The sequence below is a fragment of the Ovis canadensis genome, chromosome 17 (assembly GCF_042477335.2).
Source record: "Ovis canadensis isolate MfBH-ARS-UI-01 breed Bighorn chromosome 17, ARS-UI_OviCan_v2, whole genome shotgun sequence".
Lineage (NCBI taxonomy): Eukaryota > Metazoa > Chordata > Mammalia > Artiodactyla > Bovidae > Ovis > Ovis canadensis.
In genome coordinates this window covers 75,212,893-75,233,836 of record NC_091261.1, presented here as the reverse complement: position 1 = coordinate 75,233,836, position 20,944 = coordinate 75,212,893, and the positions used below count along the sequence as shown (strand labels likewise).

The 20,944-nt window shown below is 51.9% G+C and overlaps 1 protein-coding gene across 3 annotated transcripts in view; it reads left to right on the top strand.

The window, feature by feature from the left end:
• The first annotated feature begins 223 nt into the window (after positions 1-223).
• The window catches only part of WSCD2 (WSC domain containing 2), a 119,786-nt gene continuing 99,065 nt past the window's right edge, over positions 224-20,944 (top strand). Inside the window, exon 1 of one of the 3 annotated variants that reach the window (XM_069558009.1) lies at positions 224-1,073. The gene's annotated coding sequence lies outside the window, so the exon portion shown is untranslated. The remainder of the gene's footprint in view (positions 1,074-20,944) is intronic. The other 2 variants (XM_069558008.1, XM_069558010.1) reach the window with 2 other exon arrangements.

Below are 20,944 nucleotides of genomic sequence, written 5' to 3'. Positions count from 1 at the left end.
CTGCCTGTGTAGCTTGTAAAACAAGAAACTAAACACCCGCCCCCACCCCCCCAAAACCCAAGAGTGCCCTTTATTGGGGGGGGGGGGTTACCATTAATGAGGCACTGTGGCAAGCCTCCTGAACAAAACCAGCAGCAGCAACAACAAATCCGCTGCCGTTTATCAGCGCTTACGCAATGTCAGGGATCTTGGCTCGTCCCACAATCGTCTCAGTTAATTCTCCAGACAATTCTAGGACGTGCGGCTTTCGAGCCCATTTTACGGATGGGGAAACTGAGGCTTAGAGGCTGAGGCCCTTTCCCAGGGCCGCAGCAGGCCTGGCACCGGGCCTGCCCAGCTCCCCGGGAGGCTGCGGGAGGGCCAGGTGGCATGCAAGGAGTTAAGCGGTAGGCAGTGCTGTGGCTCCGCGCGAGGAGCGCGCCGGGCTGAGGCGTGCTGCTGGCGGCGGCGGCGGCAGCGGCGCTGGGAGCTCGGGCTCCAGAGACGTGAAGTCCGGGGGAGCGAGCGAGCCAGGGAGGGAGGCAGCGAGAGAGAGGGAGGCGAGGCGGCCGGAGCCCCGCGCTCAGCCGCAGCCCGCGCCCAGCGCGCGGCGGGCCCGGGCATCCCCGGGCGGGTGCCTGCGCGGGGCCTCGCCTTGGCGCGGGGCACCCGCAGTGCCGCCCGCCCGCCAGCCCGCCCGAGCGCCAGGCTCGCAGGAGCCCGGTTTGCACTTCCTCTCGCCTCCGCCCGCCTCCCCGGCTCACCGGCTGGCGTCGCCACCGCCTCCTCGTCCCCGGCCACCGCTGTCGCCGCTGCTGCAATCCAGGACGCACACTCTTCCACTTTCCCGCTGGAGGCGCGGAGGATGCCCCTTGCACCAGACCCGAAGAAATAGCCCCCCGGGCAGCCGGGAGGAGACTGGGCGGCGAGAAAGAAAATCCAGTCTCCCTTTCCTGGATGCCACTGCAGCAGCTGGCGGCTGGGAAGGCGCCCACAGAGCGGGTGCGCCAAGCGGGACGCGGGAGTCGCAGAGAGAGACCGCGGGCGCTGGCTGGGCTCCGTTGGCAGAGTTTGCAAGTGACTGAGACCCTCAGGTAAGGGCAAAGGGGCCTGGTCTTGCTAGCAGGGGGGCCTTAGGGAGAGGGCATAGAGCTGCTGCAAAGGGTATCTGTCCCCAACCTGGGCTGCCGATTCCAGATGCTGCCTGGAGCCTGGGGTTCAGTGTCCAGAGCCCAGTGAGTAAAGAACCCCCAGTGGTGACAGCCCAGCCCTGGGTGGATGACAAACTTTCTCTCCTCCCGCAGAGGGTTGGACGTGCTGGCTTATCCTTTGTCCTTCCTCCAGGCACCCCCTCAGTTCCCAAGATAGGACGTCTAGGGCTTCTCAGCTGACCTGGACCAGGGGGAAGGCAATGGGCCCCCTTCATTTGATTCATGAATCACCCCCTTCTTGGCCAGTTAGAGTTCTGAGGGAGAAGGAGCTGGACGCATTTTCAAGTTGACTTTACAGGGTCCTTGTTGGGGGTAATACTCTGGTAAACGAGATTCCCCATCATCTGGAGAAGAAGCCAGGGCTGCCCGGGTGATGAATTCTGTGTAGAGTGCTTTGCAGTCTTGCTTATGTCCATTCTGGTGCGTGCGTGCGTGTGTGTGTGTATGTGTGTGTAGAGGAAAGCAGGGGGACCTGTCCAGACAGATCGCCCCCATCCAAGCCCTTCCAGCAGCCCCAAGCGTCATCGCTGGAGCCGAATCACCTCGCTGGCAGAGACGCTAGAGACAGGGGATCAGCTCCCATTCCTTGCAGCTCCTTAGATGAGCTAAAAATTTGGGAGAAGTTTCCTGAGCTGCTCAATGAGACCATTCAGATCGGAGCCTGGCGAGGTGCAAACTTCAGCAGAAAAGAGGTTGGAATGGACATTTGGATGGGGACTCCTGGCACTGTCATCCTCAACTCTGAGGCTGTGGGTGGTCTGTCACACCTCAGGCCCTTCGAGGCTCTGCAGAGCCCAGCACATAGCTCATGAGCTTGGCCAGATCGTTTTTTTCCTCTTAAGGAAAAACATGCTCCAAAGAGGCCACCTGGTCTCCAGGGGTCATTTTTGGAGCCATCCCTGTTGTCACAGCCCCCAAGATGGAGTCTTGCTTTACTCCCTAGGGTTCCAGCCTGGGGCCGGGGTCATCTCCATGAACTAGTTGGTCCGTGAGGCAGGCAGTGAAAGTGCTTCTGTTCACGACCTAACGGACCTAACAGATGTATTCCCCTGGCCCCGTGGCAGACCTGGTGTCTGCCTCTAGGGAACAACATTGCTGCGTGGTTCCAGGACAGTGCTTGAGGCATAAGGTGGGAGTCTGAGGACCTGCTGCCGTTGCTTGGGATTCTGACCTGGGGCCAGGCAGGCTACGATCTGCCTCTCTAGGCTGCCAGGACCCGGGGGTGCTTCGAGGGTGTCAGAGGCTGGTATTTGATGTCCTGGGGAAACCCCGTCTTCAGGTCAAGAGGTTGAACGTCAAGTCGGCCATCAATCTGCTATGTGAGTTTGGGCAAATCACTCGACCTCTCTGAGCTCCAGTTGCTGCTTCTGTAAAAAGGAAGAGATTTCCTATATCCTCAGAGATCCACACATTCTTACAGCCCTGAGTGACTGTCAGAGATGAAGTCCTCCAAATCCCAGCAGGTGGTGTAACACAGTGTGTAAGAGGTCTAGGACTGAGGCACATCTGAGTCTGACCCATCACTTCGCCCTCTGAACCCCGGTCCCTCCGTAGTACAGTGAGGAGCTGATAGCTGAGACAGTGCGTGGGAGGTGCTTGGTGCACCTGGTGAGGCTGGGGCTGCACGAGTGCAGCAGCAAGGCTGTCTGTTTTGAGTCTTGCGCACGGGCATCTGGGTGCTGTTGTCCCCAGGGAGGCTGGCCCTGAGCACCAGGTGACTGATCCTTGGCTGGGGAGCAGGGCCCTTGTTCTCTCGGATCATCTGACACCTGCAGTCTCCCCCCCCGCCCCGCCCCCCACTACTCGCTCCTTCCTCATAAAAGCACTTCTGGACCAGCAGCTCCTGGTGGGGAGCCCCAGGCGGTCTAGGAGCACTGGATGCATCCAGCTGCTGCGTCGCCATGACAACAGGAGGTAGAGGTAAGCTGTCTCCATGGCTCCAACTTTGCAGCTGTGGAGGGATGCAGGGCAGAGAAGTTCAGAATATCTGGGCAGTCCTCCATCTGCTGAGGCTGTCTGATCAGGCGAGGCTGCTGTTCCCTGCAGGAACAGCCACGCCGGGAAAGTGTCTGGCGTGTGTGTGTGGGGGGGGGCAGGTGGCTGAGATTGTGGAGAAAGGCTGTCAATTAGCCAGTCTTATTTCTTTCTGAATGGTTCCAAGGCTTGGGATATCTACATCCCTCCCTGTACTAGGTAACCCCTGTGCTGTGCTCAGTCGCTCAGTCGTGTCCGACTCTTTGCGACCCCCTGGACTGTAGCCCACCAGGCTTTTCTGTCCATGGGGATTCTCCAGGCAAGTATACTGGAGTGGGTTGCCGTGCCCTCCTCTAGAGGATCTTCCCAACCTAGGGACTGAACCCAGGTCTCCCGCATTACAGGCAGATTCTTTACTGTCTGAGCCACCAAGGAAGCCCTGGGTCCGGGCTAAAACCTCCACAGGGAAGACAGACCTCATCTTGGCCAACACGGAGTGAGTTAACAGGCATGCAGCCTGGCCTGGAGTGGGAGCAGCTCCACCGTGTGTTAGCTCTTATCTGCGGGCTCGACTTCCAGGATTCAGAAAACGAACAGTTTGCTTTCCTGGTGGAATAGGACGTGTGTGTCTGTATAGACACATGTGTTTGAACGTGTGCCTCTGTATACGTTCTCATGTACTATGCATACGTGTGCTCATGTGAGTATGAGTTACATCAAACCCTGGAGCATGTTTGGGCACGTGTGAGACTAGTGTCCGTATGAGTGTGTACTCGTGAGATTGCCTGTCCATGGACTTAGGCATTTGTGTGTGTGTGCACGTGCCTGTGTGAGGCAGTGTGAGTGTGGGTATGCATAAGCAACTGTGAGTGTTAAGCAGTTGTGTGTGTGTGATCAGATGCACGCATGTGTCGTGAGGGTCTGTGTGCCAGTCTCTGTGTCTGAGGAGCTATGTGGGGTGGCCAGGGCACACGTGTATGTTGTCTGTGTGGGCACCTGTGGGCACCTGTGTGTGTGCACGTACGCACCTGTGTGCAGTGACATGAGTGTATACTTACAGTTGTGTCTACATGTTTCTCGACGCACCTTTGTGTCTCTGCGTGTGCGTGTGTACAGCACTGCACACTCCTCATCCTTTGTGTGAGTGTGCCTGTCTGCTGTGGTGCAGCCTCTGTGAGTGTCTGTGTGCATGTGTGAGGTTCTGAGCACGTGTGTCTGTGAGTGAGAGAGGGCACATTTGACTGTGTCTCTGTGTATGTGTGCGTTTCTATGGATGTGTACCTGTGTGTTTTGCAGTATGAACTTAAGTCATCTGTGTGTGTACACGTGTGTTTCTGGGTGTGTGCCCCTGCCTGAAGCATTGTGCTTGGTTGTGTCTCTGTGTATATGTGTGTGTTTCTTAGTGTTGCTATTGGGTTTGTGTTGCTGTGTCCATTTGAGTGTGTCTCAGTGTGCACGTGAGGTGTCTCTGAATGTGTTTCTGGATGTTGCAGTGTGGTGTTTGTGCGTGTCTCCTGTGTGTGCGCGAGTTTCCGAATGTGTGTGCCTAGGATGGGGCCTTGTGTCTTTTCACCTGTCCCTGGGTGTAGGATGTGTGTTTCATGTGTTTGCCTGTCTGTGGGGCAAAGTAACTTCTGTGTGTGTCGCATGTGTGTGTGTGTGTTTCTGAACACGTGCATCTGTGCGGGTGAGACTCGGTGTCCCAGGGCTGATAAGGTGTTGAGGGCGCTGTAAACACTGCTGAGAGTGTCCTAACAGAACACGGCTCTGAGCCTTTAAAGGCTCCTCTTCTGTGTGCTCTGCGCGTCTGCACTGTGCTCGAGCGTGTACCTGCCGAGTGTTGATTCAGCGATCGGTGGTGCCAGCTCTGAGCAGAGTGTTGGGGTGTTGGATGTTCATTTTCCCAAGTGCCTTTGCTCTGAAGCTGTGTCTTCCTCTGCCCCCCCAGCTCCCTCAGCCCCCAGGACAACCCACGTCTCCCGCCCCAGAAGCCTGCACTTAGGCCACTCACCGAGCAGACTCACAGATGTTCAGAGCGCAGGTATAATTTTAGGCAGAAGGTCTGAACATAGGCAGCCTAGAATGCAATGAACATTTCGACAGCAGTGTTTCTAATTAAGAGCAACTTGTTTTCCTTAAATAAACAAATCAAGAGAGGAAAGAAATTGCCCGAGATTAATGGCTCCCCGGAGCAGGTCCAGATGTTGGGAAGGTGAGGTTGGGGGTCCCCACAGACTGCCAGTGTTGCTGCTGGGGTCTTCCAGGTTTTGACCAGAAGTTGATGGCACAGCGGCTGCAGGAGCTGGTGAGGCGAGCAGGCCAGGGCAGTGTGAGAGCCCTTTCTGAGGTTTGCCTAGTGTTTGGTTGTTGGGGGAAACACATCCCTGGCCCCAATTCCTCCCTCCCCCCTGTATCCATGCCCTTAGCCATGAGACGTGGCTGTTGTTCCCGCTCAAGAGGCAGGCAGGGTCTGTGTTCCTCATCCTTCGCTTCGGGTTTGGCCTTGTGTTTTCCTCTGGCCATCGGTGGAAGTGATAGCGTGTCCTTTCCAAGCTTAGGTGTCCAGGGGCCTCACATGTTTCTGCCATGGCTGGGAGAGGCGCTCCACCAAGGTAGCTGCCCCCTCCCCCTAGCCTGGCCCCAGAACGAACACATGTTGAACTACCCTTAGCCCAAACCTCAGTGAAGAGTCTAGCTCAGCCATGCTCCAGCTTGCCACTAACAGATCAACTAATTAAATCCGTATATTGCTGGGGCTTTCTGGTTGTTTGTTACATCATTGTGATTGTAGCTAACTGATGCAGTTGCCAGTGGTCTGTATTTCCTGCTCCTGTGGGACCCCTGGTACGCATTCAGAGGTGTACCGTGTACTTCCCTCCATGGATACCCCATTCCTACCTGGATCTCTGCTCATCCCAACATCAGCAGTGTTAATATTAATAATAACAGCTAATGCTCATGGAGTGCTTACCAGATACCATGCCAGAGGTTTTATATATACATACATACATATACATATATATATATGTATATCTCATCATACTCACAACTGCTCTCTGAGATATTTCTGTTATGACTTCTGGTATAACCTGTGAGGCTCAGAGAGATGAACTGACAACTCAGGAGAGGCATCGCCAGGATTTGCACGCAGATCACCAGATGTCAGAGACCATGCCTTTAACCACGACGTCGTCTTGCCTCCCCAATGCTGGCAGGCATGTTTGCCATTCTTGGGAAGCAAGCACGCACTTGGCCTTCACGTTGGCTCACCTGGAGGTTGGGTGGGCAGGAATGAATTAGATCACAGACATGAGAAGCGTCTCTTTGGTTGAGGGGAGACTTGTTCATTCTCTCATTCACGTGTTCGTTCTATATTGAATGTCAAGATCTGCTGATGCTCAGCATTTGCTCAGAGTCTTCTAAGAGTCGTACTTTGTCCTGGGCCCTGAAGATACAGAAATGGCAGACCCCAATTCTGTCCTTGAGGACCCTACAGTTTGGGGAGGAACCAGGAGGCCCTGGGTTCTGGAGGCAGATTAAACTGGAGTCCAGCCCAGCTTCCCTATTACTATTTGAGACCCACATTTCTTGAGTCTCGGGTTGAGGACAGAAGCTTCAGTGTACCACCTTGCTGCTGCTGCTGCTGCTAAGTCGCTTCAGTCGTGTCCGACTCTGTGCGACCCCATAGATGGCAGCCCACCAGGCTCCCTCGTCCCTGGGATTCTCCAGGCAAGAACACTGGAGTGGGTTGCCATTTCCTTCTCCAATGCATGAAAGTGAAAAGTGAAAGCGAAGTTGCTCAGTCATGTCCGACTCTGTGCGAACCCCATGGACTTAGGAAATAACATAAGGACGGCATGTGCCTCAGTTTGCTCATCTGTAATATGGCAATGATAATGACAGTGCCTTCTCCCAGAGTTGTGATGAGTATCCACTAAGTAAGCTCAGCCTGTCAGCCCTGGGCATTGTGAAAGGGGCCTTTGGCCGAGGTTGCACAGGGTTGGTGACAGAGCTGAGGTCGGAACCTGGGCCTTCTCCATCCTGACCTGTGACAGGGCCACAGTCCCTTAGCTCCCACGCTGCTTTCGCATGTGAGCGTATTCATTTCTTACTGCTGCTGCAACAAATGACCACAAGTACAGGGACTTAAAACAATGTGAACTTATTCTCATTGCTAGGGATTAGAAACCTAGAATGGGTCAGCAGGGCTCTGTTCCTACTGGACTCTCAAGGGGAGGAACATTCCATGCCTTTGCTATGGCCTGGAGGCTGCCCACATTCCGAGGCTGGTAGCCCCACGTCACTCTGACCTCCGCCTGCACGGTCATGTCTCCATCTCTGACTTCTGAGTTCCCTGCCTCCCTTATTAGATGCGCTTCTCTCGTAGCTCAGTCGGTAAAGAATCTGCATGCAGTGCAGAAGACCAGGGTTTGATTCCTGGGTCAGGAAGTTCCCCTGGAGAAGGAAATGGCAATCCACTCCAGTACTCTTGCCTGGAAAACCCCACGGACAGAAGAGCCTGGCAGGCTACAGTCCATGGGGTCGCAAGAGTCAGACATGATTTAGCGGCTAAACCACCACCACCACCTTATTAGATGGCATTGGGCCCCCTCAGATAATCCAAGATAATCTTCCCATCTCAAGATCTTTAACTTACTCGTATCTGCAAAGCCCCTTTTACTATGTAGGGCAACATCACCATAGGTTCAAGGAATTAGGACACGGATATCTTTGGGGAGTAGTTATTTGGCTCCCAGGCTTCCCTGGTTTGATCCCTGGGTCAGGAAGATCCCGACCGAGAGAGCATGGCAACCCACGCCAGCATTCTTGCCTGGAGAATCCCATGGACAGAGGAACCTGGCAGGCTACAGTCCATGGGGTCAAAGAGTCAGCCACAACTGAGCAACTAACATTTTCACTTCTTTTTCTTTATTTGGATACCACGGTGGAAAAAAACCAAATGAATCATTCCCCGTTCATTGATTCAATACATATTTATTGAGTGCTTAGGTGCACCAGGCTTGAGTATTTCCTGGGCATCGACCATGTACCTAGGTCTGTCTAGGTCCTGAAGATGAAGTGTTGAGCAAACAGACAGAGGCCCTGCTGTCCTGGGGGGTTGATTCCAGGAATGGGAGTCAGAACAGAAATGCATAAATAAATAACTGAACAGCTTAAATTTAAATAGTGATGAGTTCAGCGAGGAAAACACAGCAGGTGTGGAGGTGGTGTCTTCTAACAGCCCCTGTCAGGGTCCTCTGCGTTGAGGAGCCTTCCTCCCCTACCCCTTCTGGTCTGGGGGGTGGGCATGGTCTTCCTCTGCTGCCAGGCCCTGGGTGCTGCACTCCCCATCCCTGGTGGCTTCTCTACACTCTGCCCTCCATTGTAAGTGTGCTTGGTCACCCCATTGGGGTGAGCTGTTACCCGCTGGTCCCTGACCAATATGGGTGCTTCTGATGTGCCAGGAAATGTGCTCTGTGCAGGGCACACTCATTGATCCTTACAACATCCCTCCAAGGAAAATGCTCTTTCACCCTCTTTCTCAGGTAAGGAGTATAGGCACGTTCACAGCACCTTTATTCACAAAGGCAGACAGGTGGAAGCAACCCAAGTGTCCATCGACATGGGATAAAGTATGCTCCATCCATGCCGTGGAATATTATTTAGCCTTAAAGCGGAGCAAAATTCTAACACACACCACAACAAGGATGAACCTCAAGGATGTTTATGCTAAGTGAAATAAGCCAGACACAATAGGACAAACACTGCATTGTTCCACTTTGACTTTCTTAAAGTAGTCAGATTCAGAGAGACAGGAAGTAGAATGGTGGTCTCCGGGGGCTGGGGGAGGGGAGAAATGGGGAGTTGGTGTTTAACGGGATCGAGTTTCCGTTTGGGAACATGACTGTTCTAGAGATGGACGGTGGTGACGGTTGCATGACGCTGTGAATGTCCTTAACACCACTGAACTGCACACTTAAAATGGTTACTGTAGGAAATTTTATGTTGTGTATGACATGACATCGCCGACTTAATGGATATAAGTCTGAGCCAACTCCGGGAGACAGTGAAGGACAGGGAAGCCTGGCGTGCTGCAGTCTATGGGGTGGCAAAGAGTCAGACACGGCTGAACAACAACAACAACAGATTTTGGCAGGATGAAAACGAAGTAAATAAGTAAAAGTCTAGAGCGGACTTCCCTGGTGGTCCAGTGGATGGGAATCCACCTGCCAATGCAGGGGACCCGGGTTCAGTCCCTGGTCTGGAAAGATTCCTCATGCTGCAGGGCAGTTAAGCCCATGGGCCACAGCTACTGAGTCCATGCACGCTAAAGCCCATGCTGCACAACAGGAGGAGCCGCTGCAATCAGAAACCTATGCCCTGAGACTGGAGAAGGCCTGGGCATAGCAATGAAGACCCAGTGCAGCCAAAAATGAAGAAATAAATTAAAAAAAATTTTTTTCCTAAAGTCTGGAGAGGCTAAGATTGGAACCAAAGATCTGACCCTAGAGCCCATGTTCTCTTCCCCATACAACATGGTCTCACCCCCCAGAGCACTATGCACACCCAAAAGTGGGTGTGCAAGGAGAGTGTGAAAACAAGCTGGGAGAATGTGGACTGGGGCTTTGCACGCAGCAAAGGGAAGACCTGAGGTGTTGAGGAACCCGTGGCATGCTGGCACCATGCACTCCCTTTCATCAAGGTTCACCCACTAGTCTATTCGACAGATTTTTATTGAGCACCTACTGTATGCCAGACCTTGTGGAGAAAGTGAGGAGAAAAGCAAGACCCCAACCTGCATATAATTACAACTTGAAGTAACTGCCAGAATTTAGGGCCTCTGAAATGGAAGACTTCCTTGAGAGAGAGAAAAAAAACAGAGCCTGACTCTGAAGGATGAAGAGGATTGACCAGGTGGAGAAGGCTGGGAAGATAGGAGAGCCAGCACATGCAAAGGCCCTGAGGTGAGGACAGCGGCATGAATCAGAGACACAGACGCATTTCCAGGCTAGGAAAGAGCTGGCACACAGCCAAGTGGACCATTCTCAGGGCCTGGCCAGCCCCAAGAGCGCTCTGCTCTCTATCCTTCCAGCAGTGGGAGGCCCTGGACAGATTTTAAGTACAGGGAGTGAAATGATTCTATTAAGCCCCAGCCAGAGCAATAAGAAGAAACTGCACCCCCACGTGAGGTGGGAGCCCATTGAAATGCCCACAAAGAGGGAGCTGGGCCTACTGCAGCGATTTCAGGATTTCAGCTTCATTATGCAAAACACACAGCTTTCCAGGGGAGAGGTAGGCTTGGCAAAAAAGAGTCAACAAATTAGTTTTTTAATCTGCTTTAAGTTGCTAAAACGCCCTGTCTCCCTTCCATTGTCACCTGACGGCCTGTGGGCTATTTTCACTTTTATCAGAGAATTTTTTTTTTTTTAATTAAAGGAGTTTTTCCTTTTGAAAAACAAATCCCAGCTGTGTTCTGATAAGATAGAATTAAAAACGGCATGGGGGGGGGGGAATGCCACAGAAAGCTCTGACTTTTCTCCTTCTGTATCTGAACTGATTTAAATAATAATTATATGTTTCATTTTGATGCAGCCTCTCCTCAGCCCTTCCTGGCCTCCCCCAAATCACCAGAGTGTACCAGCTGCTCCACACATAGGATGCTTCTAAAATTCCCAACTCTTGGCCCCTAGAGAGAGAGAGAGAGAGACAGCCCTATAAAAGACTGAGCTGCTGCTGCTAAGTTGCTTCAGTCATGTCCAACCCTGTGCAACCCCATAGACGGCAGCAGACCAGGCTCCCCCGTCCCTGGGATTCTCCAGGCAAGAACACTGGAGTGGGTTGCCATTTCCTTCTCCAATGCAGGAAAGTGAAAAGTGAAAGTGAAGTCGTTCAGTCGTGTCTGACTCTTCACGACCCCATGGACTGCAGCCCACCAGGCTCCTCCGCCCATGGGATTTTCCAGGCGAGAGTACTGGAGTGGGTGCCGCTGCCTTCTCCGGATAAAAGACCGAGAGTTCTGACCTAACAGCTTCAGGTTCAGGGCAAAAGTTGCTTGAATCCAAGCGCTGCGAATTCACAGCTGTGTGACCTCAGGTAATTCATTTCAATTAGCTTCTAACTGCGTACATGCATGCTAAGTCGCTTCAGTCGTGTCTGATTCTGGGACCCCTTAGACTGTAGCCCACCAGGCTCCTCTGTCCGTAGGATTCTCCAGGCAAGAATACTGGAGTGGGTCGCCATGTCCTCCTCCAGGGGATCTTCCTGACCCAGGGATTGAACCTGGGTCTCTTATGCCTACTGCATTGGAAGATGAGTTCTTTAGCACCACCTGGGAAGCCCTAGCTTCCCACTACTCATATGTAAAGTGGAAATAATGATAGTAGTTATATTCGTTGGATCCTTCTGGTTGTAACTGACAGAAAGTCCAACTTAAATATCATTACACTCTTATTCTCAGGCAAATGAGGACTGTATAGCTTCATGTAACTGGCAACCAGCTTCAGAGTTGGCTTGATCCAGGAGTTTGATAGCATCACCGGTCATTCTCTCACTTGCTCTTTCTCCCTCCCTCCCAGCGTGTCTCTTTTCTCCCCCTCCCGATCTCTTGACTCTCCTTTTCCTCAGTGGTGGGCTTTCCTTCTCCAGTGGCTCTGGCTATCTTCATCTTTGCACAAATGCCTACCAGTAACTCCATAATTACATAGTGTCAGCCGCAAGCCCTCCTCCCACTAGTCCTGGAATTGAGAGTTTGTAGGTTTCCTGAAAGTGAAAGTGACTTAGCAGCAGCAGCAGGTTTCCTGAAATCAGAGAAAATGACTATACTGTTCAGTCAGATTGAGGTCATATGGCCACCTTGGACCTTCCTTGGGTGGGGAGGCTGTGAATCAGCTCTTGTGGTTTCCTGAATCACAAAGACCAATAGCAGAAGCAGGATGGGTCCCCAAAGGATAATCAGGACCCAGTTAACCTGAGCAAAGGAAGTAAATGCTGGTCACACTAAAATGACCTTTCTATAATTGTCACCTCAGAGGGTTGCTGTGAGGTGAAGATTAAATGATATTGATCACGCAAGGTGCTTAGCGCTGAGCCCAGCATGCCATGTACACAGTCAGTGCTATTCCTGCTACTTCTGTGCTGTTATTGACCTGTGATAATATAGGCCAGTGAGAGGCTCTGTGAGTACTGAGGGTGATGGGAGATGCCCATGACCAGATGACTCAGCCTCGGCACCCCACTGGCCCCTGGGAGTCTTGGGCCTGACCATTCCCCTCCAGTTTTGATTGCCAAAAGCCATCACTCCCTAACAAACCACATGTCATGGATCACTTCACCGGCTAAAAGCTGGTGATGGCTCAAAGGACACAGGGAGAGGTGACAGATGCTGCCGGGGGCAGGCAGGTCCCCTAGGAGGAGCAGTGATGAACCAGAAACCTGGGGGACCAGCTACAGGGAGCACCCACTCCCACCCAGCTGTCTCCCCACGCCTCTCAATGGTCTTTAAGGTGTTATGCACAGCCTCTACCTGCTTGTAAATGTTGGTCACCCAATTCAGGCAATTTTGAAAAACAGGACAGAGCAAACAGGCGTGTCTGTGGGCTCAGCTGGACCTCTGTTGTAAACCCAGGTCTCCCCGACACGGGGGACATGGAGCCTGTTCTGTCTGAACCACAGAGAGCTGGTGTTGGGGATGCCCTTGGAAGACACGCCAGCCCATTGTTCCAGAATTGAGTCGTGTGCCGCCCGCCTTCAGCGTCCCCCTGGATGTCCCCACAGAAGTTCCTTTTCATTCTGAGCCACTCCATTTGTAACAGGCTCCACGGATGTCTTCAGTGCGAACGGCCGCTTAGAAGCAGTTCATTTTGCTGCCTGAGATTATTAATGTTCTCTCTGATTTCCTGCTTCACTCTATTGATTTCCTGGGATAAAACTTTCTCTGCAGAGGCTGTGAAGGTAATTCAGCTGCATCCCTCCATGCGAGGGAGGGTTGGATCCTGGCTCTCCCATCCCACTTCCTGCTGTGTGACAGAGGGCAAATCACTCCGCCTCTCTGAGCCTTGATTTTCTCTTCTGCAACCTGGAGGGGTCCTCAGAGCTCCCGCCTCCTAAGGAGGGGTCGGTCACACGGCAGGCACTCACCAACCTCAGCTCCTCCTGTGCAACTCCAGGCCCAGTGACCTGGGAAAATGAGAGACACGCTCGTGCTTCTTGTCTGTGTTTAACACCCTCTCCGTGGAAGGCTGTTTCCAAGCATGGGTTGCTGTCCAGTCACTCAGTCGTGTCACTCTTTGCGACCCCATGGACTGCAGCACAGCAGGCCTCCCTGTCCATCACCATCTCCCGGAGTTCACTCAAACTCATGTCCGTTAAGTCGGCGATGCCATCCAACCCTCTCATCCTCAGTCGCCCCCTTCTCCTCCCGTCATCTTTCCCAGCATCAGAGTCTTTTCCAATGAGTTGGCTTCTTTGCAACATGTGGCCAAAGTATTGGAGCTTCAGCTGCAGCATCAGTCCTTCCGATGAATATTCAGGGTTGATTTCCTTTAGGATTGACTGGTTTGATCTCCTTGCTGTGTCCAAGGGACTCTCAAGAGTGTTTTCCAGCACCACAGTCTGAAACCATCAGTTCTTTGGCACTCAGCCTTCTTTCTGGTCCAACTCTTACATTTGTACATGACTACTGGAAAAATGATAGCTTTGACTATATGGACCTTTTTGGCTCACAGCAGCCCTGAAGCTTGTGGCCTTATATCATTCTCCTTATTTACAAATGAGGAAACTGAGGCTCTGAGAGGAGAAGGGATCTGCCCAAGGTCACACAGCTAGGGGATGCCAGAGCTCAGACTTGAACTCTAGCGTGCCTTCATCTGGCAGCCCTGGCTCTTGAGAGGGGCGCTACCTTCTTTGGGAACCAGCTGCATTCACGGAAACTCATGGGCACCAAGGGCCCCTTAGCAATGGGCTCTAGACCCAGCTCTGCTGCTAACTTGCTGCATCACCTCAGGAGAATTTCTGGGCCTCTCTGGGCCTTTGTTTCCTCAGCTCCTTAGACTCATGTTGCTCCCTTCCAGCCTCAGGGCCTTTGCAGATGCTGTGCTATCTGCCCGGCATGGGCCCCTCTCCGCCTCCAACCTTCTTTACCTGGTTAATTGCAACTCCACCTTCAGGTCTTGGGTGAAGCATGCTTTCTGAGAACTCCTGTGGCATTCCCCTGGGCCAGATCAGATCTCCTCCATTGCTTACCTCCCCAGATCCACCTCTTTCCTCCAGGGTTTGTGAGTCCAGTGCTGGGTGATGATTTAACTAACCTGTGTCAGCTCTGCCAGAACTGCCCACTTGAGGGGGATCAGGGAGTCAGTTAGATCTCTTCCGACACCCACACTCCAAGCCTGCCATATATTTACAGCAAAACTTAAAAAGAGCCCTTAGGACCCTCAGATACTGCTGGTAGGAGTATGAATTAGTACAACTGCTTTGAAAAACTGCTGTGCAACATTACATACATCCTCTAATTTGCTATTGTACTTTGGGATATAGACTCAATAGAAACGAGGATATATGTTCTTTTTATACACGTAGTATTTGTAAGCATGAGAAGCCAGAAACTACCCAAGTGTCCATTATGGTAGAATAGATAAATAAAATGAGGTCCCATCATAACATGGAATAGTACACAGCAGTGAAAATGGACTGGCTACAGCTTCATGCCACAAATAATGCCTAGCAAAAAAAATCCAGACACAAAAGGACAGATGTGCGTGCATGCCTGCTAAGTCACTCAGTTGTGTCCAGCTGTTTCTGATCCCTATGAACTGTAGCCTACCAGGCTCCTCTGTCCATGGGATTTACCAGTCAAGAACACTAGAGTGGGTTGCCATGCCCTCCTCCAGGGAATCTTCCCAACCCAGGGATCAAACTCACTTCTTTTATATCTCCTGCATTGGCAGATTCTTTACCACTTGCACCACCTGGGAAGCCCAAAAGGGCATATACTGTACAATATGAATTACACAAAGCTCAAAATAGAAACTAAGCTATAGAGTTTAGGAACGCATGCATGCTTAGGTGAAAATATTATAAAGAAAAGCAAGGAAGAAATCGTCAGGACGGTCACAACTGTGGGTGTGGAAGGAGGGAGGGGTGATTAGAAAGGAGCACAGAGGGGGCTTTGGGGAGCTAGCTTTCGTTTCTGGCCCTGGAAGGTGCTTACATGGGTGTGTGTTCACTTTGCAATAACTCATCAAATTGTACCTCTTTGTTTTGTGTTTTCTTTTGTCTGTGGGTCATAGGTCTCATGGAAAGACCCCTATACCCACTGCAGATAATTTCCTCTCTGGGGGAAATGCCACCTAGACCACACTGCCTTGGTTTATGCACAGAGAACATCTCTGTCATCCTGTTTAAGCAAAGGTTTCTCTACTTTCAGTGGCATGGGGTGTGCCTCTCTATCCTATAAGCCCCCAGGACTCCAAATTTACACGTGTAAAAACAACCCAGTAGCTTTCTGTTTTGGCATGGAGGCCACCTGGCCGGAGAACACAATTATCCCCTTTTTCTCAGACCTTGATAAGCATGGGGTGAGGGTTGATGGCCCCAGAAGAAGAAGAAAAAGAAAGAAACTAGGAAAGAAAGAGAAAAACAAAACCTGAGAAGCATTTTCAAGTTTCTAGTTTTGCAAGCTGCCGAAAGACAGGGCATCAGCTGTCCTGGATGGAGGGTCAGATAACACGGCTGGGGCAGGGCTCAGAATGAGGACTGGGGCTCCGAGGTGGGGCAGCTGAGTGCCCGGCCCTGGGGAGGGGCTGGCCCCCCATCCAGGAGAACTGGGTCAGCAGACTTACTGCCCCAGATCTTTTCCGGCCATCCTGACCTCCGTTTCTGTGCAGATAGGAGGGTGGTCCTGGGTCTTGCTCTTGAACCTGAACCTTAGCTAGAGAGCAGAAATACCGTGATTTGTGTTTGTCCTTGGAGCTTGAGAGGGCTCCCCTGGTGGCTGAGATGGTCAAGATCCCACCTGCAATGCAGGAGACTCCGGTTCAATCTCTGGGTTGGGAAGATCCCCTAGAGAAGGGAATGGCAACCCACTCCAGTTCTCCTGTCTGGAAAATTCCACGGACAGAGGAGTCTGGATGGGCTACAGTCCATGCAGTTGTAAAGAGTTGGACGTGACTGAGTGACTTTCCCTTTTAGAGCTCAACACGGGATGTATCAGGTCTTCCAGATGCTTCCAGAAGCCTGGCTGATGGTTTTGGGTTATTAACTCCCTTGACGATGAGCTTCATCCATTCTTCAGGAAATATTCATAAATCTCCTACTTACCATTCATTCAATAAACACGAATTGCGCTTACCTTTTGCTGGACTCTGCTAAGCATCAAGGATATGATGAGAGTGACTAGCTGGTTTTGGTTTGCCAGGGATTTTCCCAGTTTAAGCACTTAATGTCTAAGTGTCCTGGGAACCCCTCACTGCCCCGTAAACCTGGACGGTTGGCCCGTGGTGAGCAGGATGCTTCTGATGGCCAACCTCATAGAGCTCTCAGTCCAGTGGAGGAGGTAGGCAATTACAAACCAGTGCATCAGGAGATGTGGATTCCAAAGGAGGTCTCTCATACCAGTGGAGTGTTTCCAGGAAGGCTTCCTGCAGGAGGTGGCATCTGAGCCAAGCCCTTCAGGAGGAGTAGGGCCAGGCAGAGCTGGAGAGTGGGTGAGGGAGAAAGACAGTATTCCTGATGGGAAAGAGAGCTAGAGGCCTGTTCTCAGAGGTGAATCAGGTGAACTGTGGCTGGTGGTAGAGAAGAGTAGGGTTGGGGAGAGGACCAAGGGAGGGGGGTAGGTCATGGATGACCTTTAGAGTTAGGGGGGCACTCACCTGGCATTTGGGAAACCTGGGTGGGGAGGGAAGGGAGACGGGAAGTGAAAGCTCCAAATTTCTATTGAAAGATTGCCTGGGCTGCTGTATAAAGCGTGGAGGAGGAATTGACAGTGGAGGCGGGGGGTGGGAAAGGGTTAAGAATGGCTGGAAAGAGGCTGTTGGGCAGGGCTCTTCACTGAAGCTTCCTCATGCTCAGGCCGAGAGCCTCAGAAGCATCTTTGACTCCCGTGCTTCATCCTTCCTCGGCTGCCCCACAAGCAACTCTGAGTAAATCCAGCCCTTCCTCACCACCGTCACCCCGGTTCCTGGCTTCCCACACCCTTTTCCTCCAAAGCTCTTATCATCTTCTAATCGACCATGTGATTGGCATGTCTATTTTGTTTACTCTCTGCTTCTTCCCTCAAGAACAAGGTGTCCTCAACCTCGAAGCTATTGACATTTTGGACCACGTAACTGTTTGTTGCTGGGAGCTGTCCTGGGCATTCTGGGATGTTTCAGCAGCATCCCTGGCCTCTCCACCCACTAGATGCCAGTAGTACCCCCCTTCCTGGGAGGTGACAACCTTAAAAAAAACCTCTCCAGACTTTGACCAATGTCCCTGGCAGGGCAAGGGGGCAACATCCCCCCCGAGTCAAGACCTACCGCACAAGAATATATGTTCCGTGAGGACTGAGATCTTGGTGTCCTTGACCGTTGTTTCCCCGGCGCCTAGAACGTGAAGCTTGGCTCGCTCATAGTGGTGCTCACTGAATGTTCGTTGAATGAATGAGTGTGAGATGATAGGGTCAGGGACGGGCTTGGAAAACCGTGAAGGGCTTGGGAGACGGTAAAGTGATTGGATCAGTAAATAGAACTACCTTTGTATTTATTATGGTGGTGATTGCAGCCCTCTTCATAGTCCTTTCATCCTATGACAGAGGAGGGTCAGAGTGGTTAAGTGATGTGAGAAAAGAAAAAACGTAGGAAATGGGTGGTGGAATCAAGCTTGAACCCAGATCTTTAGAAACCAAGTTCAGGGTCTTTTCAGGTGTTAGATACTGTCATATAATAACAACTATTTATTGAGCGGTTGTTACATGCCAGCTTCTGTGCTTTGGATAGATCGCCTCGTTAAAGCCTCTGACAGCATCATGAGATTACTACTGTCATCCCATTTTTACAAGTGGAGACTGTGAGGATCAGAGAGGTGGAGTGAGTTGCCCAGAGTCACACAGCCAGGAATGGAACAGAGCTGTCTGCCTCAGGAATCTGAGGTTGACGCCCCTTTCCCCTGTTAGTAATGGCTTCACCCCAAAGTGCTTTAACCTTTCCCTCCAGTCTGCAAAGGAGAAATGGTCAAAGGATTCCCACTGACATGTTAATTTTCAAGGCTGCATTTTGAAGTGTCCTGCAAGGAGATTCTGTAAATTTCACAAAGCCCCCTAGCCACGGAAAACCTCTTCCTGCTTAACCTTCATCTCCCTGGGCCCTGCCTCTGTCTGATGGGGAAGGCTGTTACTCTTAACCACTCTGCTCTCCTTCCCCTCCGATCAGACAGATTTTAAATAAATAATTTCAGGGATGTGTCATGAGCTTATCCAAGGGGAAAGACTGGCACATTGTGGGAACCTACAGGAAGGAGACTCAGCTTATTTCAGGGGGTCAAGAGGGGCTCTTCAAGGAGGAGATGTGGAGACAGGGATGAGAAGGATGGGTGGGAACTGACTGAGCAAAGGAAGCAGGTGGAGAATATTTGCGGGCCAGGGGGAGCTCAGCTCGGGGAGATGGTGTGTTGCAGGGGTGCATCGTGCATTTCTCCAGCAGCAGCTCAGAAGCAGCAGAGGGAGGAGGTGCTACAGAGAGAGACGGGCGGACTCCAGATGCCATCGTGCGTGCTTGGGAGTGGATCCCGGTCCTCGCTTTGGCCTCCCTTTGGCAGGCTCTCTGCGCATCCCGTCCTGACCCTGGATCCAGAAGCAACACAGACAGCCCCCTCTCGGAAGTCAGGCCCGAAGCCCGTTGTGGCTCGCCGTGGCCAGGTTGAGCAGACACGCTGGGCAGACCTCCATGAGAGGCTCTTAAAAAAAAAAAAAAGAGCCTGTTGGAGCCGTGGACCAGCCTCCCTCTGCAGCCACTGGTCTGGCCCTGGGTCCTTGCCTCATAAACCCTCCTCTGACCTGAGTCTGTCTCCCAAGATGGGGCTCCTGGCCCCTCTGTAGCTGCCTCTCCTCCCCACCCCGTCCCCAGGGCTCAGCCTCTGCTCTGTGGGGGCCCAGTGTTGTTATGCTTCAAGGCTCCTCAGACTGTTCCTCACCGCATCACATGCTATCTCCTAGGATTCTCGTTCTGATGAGGTCCTGCTGATTGGTTTACTGGTCTAGCTACTGGCCTCCCATCTATAGCAGGAGCGTTTGGGGCTGGATAACTCCTGGTTGTGGGGGCTGTCCTGTGTGCCTTGTAGGATGTTGAGCAGCGTCCAATGCCAGGAACACCACCCCCTTCAATTGTGGCAACCAAAATTTCTCTGGGCATTGCCGCGTGCCCCCTGGGGGACAAAATTGCCTCTAATTAAGACCACTGGTTTAGATCAATCATAACACGTTCCTTGGGAATTGGCAAATCGCTACCTCCTTCCAAAGATAGGGGTTCTGTTATCCAAGCAGAGGGAAGGATATATGTACACGAGGTATGTCATAGTGTGCCTTGCTTATTGCTGTAGAGAGCTCTTCCTTTTCCTTCCTCCCTCCCTCTGCCCCTCTGTCCCTCTCTTCCTCTGTCTTTTTCTTCTTTCTTTCTTCTTCCTTCCCTCCTCCTTCTTATTCCAACAAAACTTTCTGTACGTTATTTATAAACACAGGCAGCCGAATCTGGCATTTGACCCTTTGGATACAGTTTACAGACTCTTGGAATTTATTTTAAAATGACAACCACCAAAGAAAACCCAAAGCCTCTCTTCCTTGAGGTAAAATGGCCCATCGTAAGGCTGGCACTGCCGTATTCACCAGCTTCTTTATATAGTGTTTCCCATGCAAGAGACAGTAAATCCATTCTTTAAAAAATGTTTACCCTTTCCTCCCAATTTTTAAATCGCAGTAGAATACACATAAGATTTGCCATCTTAACCGCTTGTAAGTGTACAGTTCGGTATATCCGGTACACTCATACTTTTGGGCTACCCCCACGGTCGTCCAGCTGCAGCATCTCTGGAGAAATTCTCAAGTTGCTGGGCCAGAGGCGGATGAGCCAGGATCACCTAGACACAGTCTCTCAGTTTGTATCTGGGGAAATTGACACCCGGGGCAGGGAAGGGACTTGCCAGGAGACATCGCCAGTTAGAATCAAAGTCAAGATTAGAACCTAGGGCTCACTCTGCCCAGGGTCCCCTTCTTTGTGGCCACCTCCACCCACCCTGCCCCAGAATACCTTGCACACAAAGACGCCACATAAATATTTAGTGACCAGGCTGGCCGCGGACTCCACCGAGGTGCTCCCTAGGGCTAATTCGGTTCCCTCTCTAATCTCTGAGAGGTTGGGAGATGAAAACCTACTCCAGAGGCTAATGGCCAATTAATTACTTTCTTTGGCCAGATAACACATCTCATCTTTTTTTTCTAGAAATTCCTTCCCCCCTCCCCACTCCCACCACCACCACCACCAGGGTCTGATCCCTTCTTTGCAGCAGCTCACTCTAGTCTCTCCGCACCCGCCCCTGCCCACATCGGGACACCAGACGGCAGGACGGCTGCTCTGCAATAAGCGGGCCATCGATCCCCTTTCCGCCCTCCTGGACCCGTCTCAGGGTGACTAGGGAGCTTCAGTTACCCTCACAATAACAGCATTTAGCCAGACCCTCCTCCTCCGGGATGCACAGAGGCAGAAATTGCAGGGAGAGTAAGAGAAAGAGGGAAACAAAACCCAGCAAGGCTGCCC